Source organism: Zalophus californianus, chromosome 8, assembly GCF_009762305.2.
Source record: "Zalophus californianus isolate mZalCal1 chromosome 8, mZalCal1.pri.v2, whole genome shotgun sequence".
Lineage (NCBI taxonomy): Eukaryota > Metazoa > Chordata > Mammalia > Carnivora > Otariidae > Zalophus > Zalophus californianus.
Genome location: NC_045602.1, coordinates 127,348,960 through 127,356,074, shown reverse-complemented (window position 1 = coordinate 127,356,074; position 7,115 = coordinate 127,348,960). Strand labels below are relative to the sequence as shown.

Below are 7,115 nucleotides of genomic sequence, written 5' to 3'. Positions count from 1 at the left end.
CCAAGCTTCAGCCTTTTTTTTTTTTTTTTTTTGAGCCCACTCTGCTTTATTTACAACACGCAGGCTGTCTGTACAAACAGCTGGCCAATATTATTAAAAACAAAAGAGGTGAGTGAGCGCATCGTCACCTTTCTGTTTTCCTTCCTCCCTCGGCCAGACCCTGGTTGGTACTCCACCTCTGAGCTGCCCTGCCTGAAAGGGAAAGTCCAAAATTAAAAATACAACCAGTGTAGAATAAATGGGGAGATAAAAGAAAAGATGAGGAAAGGGAGTATTCTATTTACACTAGAGTTTTATAGACAACTGTCCCATTCCACCCCAGCTCCGACCCTGGCCCAGAAAGTGAGGGGGGCGGCAGGTCTAAGGGACAGAGATTAAGTGTCTAGGGACCCAGACAGCCTCCCACCCCCAACTGTAATGGGTCCATGTTCAAGTCCACAAGGTGGGAAGGAAAGGTTAAGGTTGGAACGTGAGCCATTCATTCCCAAACCAGCCTCCCTTGGGAATTCCTGCCTTGAAGTGGGACAATAATCCAAGCTCCAGGGGATAGGCTGAGGAAGCTGAGGCTCAGTTCCCAAGTCACGTTGTCATTTGGAAGTCCCAGCCTGGAGACGGCGGTGTCAGGGGTCTCCAGATTTGGGAGGCCCCCCTAACCGCTGGGCCTCCGGCCGCAGTTCCTTGCATTTCTGGCAGTAAAAGAAGTCAGGGACATTGGTCTTCTTGATCTTAGCACAGGAGAGGTGGATCCAGGTCCCACACAGGCTGCACTCAATCATGGGCCGCCCTGCAAAGGGCTTTCGGCAGTAACATGTGATCAGGTCCCATGAGTCATCACCTGATTCTACCATGAGGTCCTCATCCATGAACTGCATCTCGCCTTCACTCGAGCTGGCATCTCCATCTCGGCTCGTTTCAGTGCTGCCCACTTCCTTGCTCTCGCTGTCAGTGGGAGGGGCTCCTTCAGGGTGCACTGCGGCAGGGGGCCTAGGAGCCTCAGGGGGTGTTGGCAACACAGGGGCTGGGGCTTCACCCCCTACCATGGCTGCCATGTCTTCCTCCTCCTCTTCAGAGTCTGTATCACTGGGGGGTCCCCGGGGAGGCCCAGGAGGTGGGAGTCTATCCCCCCGATCTGCCTTTTCAACTTCCGTTTCTTGCTCTTTTTAATTCAAGACCTCTTTCCCCATCCCCAGGAGCTGGCAGAGACCTCCGAAGCACCCCAAAACCAGCCCCCCTCCTGGCCCCAACTTTCGGTTCTTTCAGTCCTTCTTTCAAGGAGGTTGGGAGAGGTCCCCCTGGGAAAGGGGTACTGGGATGAGAGCAGCAGGGGGCCGGGAGGCATGGGTCAGGGATGTGGGGGACAGTGGAGATGCCATTTTGGGCCCATCTAGATCAAAGAGAGAGTCCTTGAGCTTCATCTTCTCAAGCAGGGTTGCACTGTCAGGGGCGTGCAGACGAGAAAAAGTGGACCTCGGGGGTCCTGGCTGAGTGGGACCTGCTTGAGCCGCCCTTCTCTTGGATGATTTTGCTTTCTTAACAAAGGTCTGGATGGTTCGGAGGTCTGAGGGGGCCGAGTCCCAGCCGTCACTGGCGGCCGCGCTCTCCACACGCAATGGAGAACTGGAGCCAGAGGCTTGCCAGTCACTTTCCTCCTTGCTAGCGGGGACGTAACCAGCATAGGCCAAGACAAAACTGCAGAATTTGTTGAAATCCTCAATTGTTTTCCGACGCTTCTCTGGTGGCTGAGTTTCTGGCTTCAGGGTCGGAGGTGGATCTTCGGGACTGGTCTCCGCCATGGCTTCCAGCATCGCCTCCTCCCCTCCTCCCGGTCCGGCGCCCCCCTCGCCTGAGGCGGGGATCCCGGTGCTGCCTCTGGTACTCGGTGCTCCTACTGCCTCGCTCCACAGAGGTGTCTGCCCCGGCCCCGGTTACGACTCGAGTCCGCTGGCCGCTGCCACCACCTCCCTCTACCCCTGCCTCCCGCACTCCCGGACCGGGCCCCCTCCCCCCCGCGCCGCCGGCTGCCTGCTCCCTCAAGCTTCAGCCATTTCTGTCACCCTATCGCTACTACCTTGGTCAAAGCCACTGTTAGAAGTGGCTCCTCCCGTTGCTGGAGTGGGGGGGGGGGGGGGGCGGGATGGGGTGGCTGGGCGATAGGCATTGGGGAGGGTATGTGCTGTGGTGAGCACTGTGAATTGTGTAAGACTGTTGAATCACAGATCTGTACCTCTGAAACAAATAATGCAATATATGCTAAGAAAAAAAAAGAAAAAGAAGAAGATAGCAGGAGGGGAAGAATGAAGTCGGGGTAAGTCGGAAGGGGAGAGGAACCATGAGAGACGTTGGACTCTGAAAAACAAACTGAGGGTTCTAGAGGGGAGGGGGGTGGGGGGATGGGGTAGCCTGGTGATGGGTATTAAAGAGGGCACGTTCTGCATGGAGCACTGGGTGTTATGCACAAACAATGAATCATGGAACACTACATCAAAAACTAATGATGTAATGTATGGTGATTAACATAACAATAAAAAATTAATAAAAAAAAAAAGAAGTGGCTGCTCCCTCACTGATCTCCCCGGATCTGCCCTTGCCCCCTGCCCTGGCCTTTCCACCAGTCTGCTCTTAACACGATGGTCTGACTGATCCTGTTAATTGTAAGTCAAATTGCTCACTCTGTCACAAGAAGGCTTCTAAGAGGGTCCCCAATTTTCTGTCTCCTGGAATGTAATCCCTTCCCCTAGAGTATGGCAGAAACTGGGAAGATGATGGGCTATCACCCTATGATTGGGTGACTAATCCATTGACTTTGAATTAATCAAAAGGGAGAGGATGGGCCTCACCTAATCAGGTGAGCCTTTTAAAGGAGCTAGGATCTTCCTGAAGGAGGATATGAGCTATGATGGAGGGGGACAGGTGACCAGGACCTGAGGGCAAGCTCCAGGAGCTGATAGTGGCGTCGAGCTAAGACTTAGCCAGACAATAGGGACCCCAGTCCTTCAGCCACAAGGAAAGTAATTCTGTCAACAATCTGAGGGAGTTTAGAAGCAGACCATTTCCTAATGCAGACTCTAGATGAGGTTGCAACCAGCTGACATCTTGACTTTATCTTTGTGAGACCCTGAGCAGAGGATCCAGCTAAAAGCGTTTGACTCCCAGGCCACGGAAACTGAGAAAATGAATTTGTGTTTTTTTAAGCCACTAAATTTGTGGTCATTTGCTATACAGTAACAAATTACACAATAATAGATAACTAATACACTCTCCTCTGTTCAAAATCCTCCCAAGTCCTCCTCAATCAGATAAAATCCAAATCCTCACAATGGCCTACAAAGCCCGGTGTGGTCTGGTCTCCCCACCCCTCTGGCTTTCTCTGGGCACCCGTCTGCCTCCTTCACTCTGCTGTGGCCACACTGGGCACTCCTTTCTGCTGCTCAGACATGCCAGACATGCTCCTGCCCCAGGGCCTTTGCACTTGCTGTTCCCACTGCCTGGAATACACTCCCTCCCCAGACATTAGCCTGTATCCCTCCCTCTCAGCTTTCAGGTCTCTGTTCCATGTCAGCTTCCTCTGAGGAGCCCCCCTTGCACCCCAGCCCCACCATTCCCTGCCACACTTTCCTTCTTAATACCAGCCACCTCCTGATTCATTCTAGATACATGTCATCTTTTTATTGATTGGTCCTTGACCAGAAGATGAGCTCCAGAGTGTCAAGATTTTCACCAATCATCTGCGATATACATGGAACCTAGAACAGTGCCTGAAACATAATAGACGGTCATAACTAGATCTTGAAAGAATGAATGACTCAGTGTTTAATTGGGAAACCAGGCATAACAGAGCCATCATGGGAGCCTCAGATGCCAAGTGAAATGGGCCATGTGAACTTTAGAGTGTCCATAAAAGGAAAAGAGCCAAAACCACAGAGTTCCATGAAACCTTTTTTTTTTTAGTTTCTCCCAATCTGTACGTTTTTTTGAAGAAACCAAGTAAACCTTGGTCCCGAGTTTTGGCCCTGACTTTTTTTTTTTTTTTAAGTATTCCTTTGCCTACTCTACAACCTCTGGAGTTCCTGGGCCCCCCAGACACCCATCTGGTCATGGAGTCGTTTGCACTTTGAAGAAAATGAGGTCGACGTGAGAAGTCACTGCCTTTGTCAGTCAAGGCCAAGATACACACCAGCAAATGTCAGCCAAAGACGGAGCCCCAGTAATAAGGGGCTGCTGTGCCTGAACATTTTGCATAATTGGAAGGCGAGGTTAACAGCAATAAGGAAAATTAACGTGGACGCCCAACGGTTTATGAAGCAGATGCTGGAAAATAAACAGCGGAGGGCGTCCAGCTAGCTCAGCCTGACTCTGTTATTTATTTTTTTAGAGTGATGGAATAACACGGGGGTGGGGGAGTGGGAGGGATGCAGGTTTGGAGTCGGGTCCGGGACTCGGGCTGGAGTCCAACTGCCTACACCCCAGCTGTGTGGCCCTTGACAGGGACCCCATCTGCCCTCTCCCTGGGTTGAAGAAGTGAAACAACACTGATGAGAAGCCTTTCTGCTTTAGGGGCCAACCGAGGGTCAGTAACACACAGGAGACAAGCCAACTTGGGGGTTTTCTTGACAAACCTTATATGATATGTCCCCTGTTGCAAGCCAGCTTCTCAGCAGTATCTCGCTGAAGCCACTTATCAACCCCGTGGGGTGGGTACGCTTACTCTCCTACTCTGCAGACAAGAGCCCCGGCCATGTGGGGTGGGGGGGGGTTCTCTTGCCCCAGGTCCCACAGTGAAGCAGCAGAATCAGAATTCAAACCTAAGCTGCCTGTCTCCAGAGTCACGAGCTCCACCACCCGATGTCACCCTGTGCTTCTATGCATGTTACTCTGTCCCCTAGTTGTTGGCTTGTTGTGTCAGTGACGGCTGAAATCTGGGACATTAACAGTGGCAGCGCCTCAAGCCCTGAATCTGGGGGGTCTGAAAGATTGATGCTATGGCAGCTTGGAGGGGCTTGGAGACCAAGTGTCCCCTGAGAGGCCCACCCCAGAGCCAGGAGGGAGGGAACTGCCTGCCAAGGACCCAGTGTCAGGTGAGACACAGCCACCATCACTCAATGGAGGCCACAGCTAAGGGTCGTTGTCCCAGCCTGAGTCATACAATGCCACACGGGACAGTGGAAAAGGAATTCTCTGCAGGTCCTGAGATGTGGGCTCTTCCCAAGAACCCAAATGCAATGGAGGCAGGGGATGGGGCCAAGGGCAAATCACTTGATTTCTTTTAAAAGAGGAAGAAAGAGGTGCCTGGGTGGCTCAGACCGTGAGGCAGCCAACTCTCAGGTCATGATCTCAGGGTTGTGAGATGGAGCTGCACGTCAGGCTCTGCCCTCAGCTGGGGAGTCTGCCTGAGATTCTCCTTCTTCCTCTCCCTCTACCCCTCCCCCTACCTGCACGCTCCCTCTCTCTCTCAAATAAATAAATAAATCTTTTTAAAATTTTTAAAAATAAAAGAGGAAAAAAGAGGAAGAGCATATTTATATTAGTTGACCCCCCAGAGTTCATGAAATTGTAGAAACTCTTACCAGCAACCTTTTCTTCAATGGATCCCAGAACTTAACAGAAATATTGAGACTGTGAATCTTTCCGCATTTCTAAATCAGCCTCTTCTCTGTTTTAACACTTGGCTGAGTTTATTTTTATCTGTTCAAAATATTTCAAAATTAAAAGAATACTTTTTAAATGATGGCCGGGGCATAATCCTTCTAACTGGTGTCATCCACCCGCATGTTTGTGCTTTTTATTCACGAGCTTTGGCCCTTCCCTTGGCTCCGCCCACACGTGGAGGGCCAGCTCAGACATGACCGCGGTGGGAAGCCACTTCTAAGCCAGAGGGGGCCCGCTCCGATGCCCTTGGCACTAGGCAGGTTCTGCGTAGAGAGAACCAGGTGGGCCAGGGGGCTCGGGGCTGGGCACAGGGAGACACGGGCCCTATCTGCAATGGCAGCTGCTTTGCCACCAGCCAGCCCATGGGTGCCACGCGGGACCCAGACTCCGTGCGGCCAGATGCCGCAACTGGGATTCGGGGACGTTATTCACAATCAAGGAGAAGGTGCATCGGCTCATGGTCAACCCCACCCAACGTGTAAAATAAGAAAAAAAAAAGCGGTGGATGGGGAGGGACTGAGGATGCTTAAATTAGGTAGAGCTCCCTCGTGCCCCCTCCCTGTCTCCAAGCCCAAGATCTGAGGCAGCTGCGGCCCTACAGGGTTTCCTTCCAGGATCAGAGGGGGCCTCCCCGTTTCAGCAGCGGCTCAGCCAGTCCAGGGTGAGGCCCGCGGGGGCTCTCCAAAACTCACCTTTGCGCAGATGGCAACCCGCCAGAGTCTCAGCTATTTCCACCTGTGCAGACACAGGAAGCTCACAGAATGTTCCTGGCCCAGGGTAGTGGCTCCATGGGGAACTGCACTCACATTCGGAGAGTTGGGTTGAGCAGTAGCTGAGTTTACAGACAGGGTGGTTTGTCCCAGAGAGGTCGATGTTCTTGACCTGAACTTTATTCTAGTTATACATTTATATCATGCTTCTAGATATGTTAATAATAATTATCAATAATGTTAGTAATGCAGTTGGATGACTAAGGATAACTATCGTCTCATTATTAATACTTAGATAGCAATGTATTACTTAATAATAAAATAATTTCTGGAGTGTTTTATACAAAACTGTGCAAAATGCTTTCATATGTGACACCTAGTTTGATCCTTGAAAGAGGACAGGGAGGGGCAATGGGCATGTTGGAGAATTTTTACCACTGTATCTTATTTCATAGGTGAAAAAATAAACTAGGGCACAGAGAGGGCAAGTGACTTGCCCAAGGACACAGAGCAAGTAAGTGGCTGGGCTGAGTCTTGGCACCCCTACCGCAGGCTGGGGCTTTCGGTTCTGGGTGAAGCCCTGGGATGGGAGTCAGGGTCTCTGTGTTCTCCTCAGGCTATGGAAAAATCTAGTTAAAATTATTTTTTATTTAAATAAGAAATATTAAAAGTGGTCTCCTTTTTAAAAAATGAAAACCTTATAAATACAGGTAGATTCCCTCCCAGTCCTGGGCTTGGCCCCTCCTCCTTAGAGGTGGT

The 7,115-nt window shown here is 51.1% G+C and overlaps 1 pseudogene; it reads right to left on the bottom strand.

Moving 5' to 3' along the window:
* Positions 1-620: 620 nt before the first annotated feature.
* Positions 621-1,805, bottom strand: LOC113938240 (annotated as a pseudogene).
* Between the last annotated feature and the right edge of the window lie 5,310 nt (positions 1,806-7,115).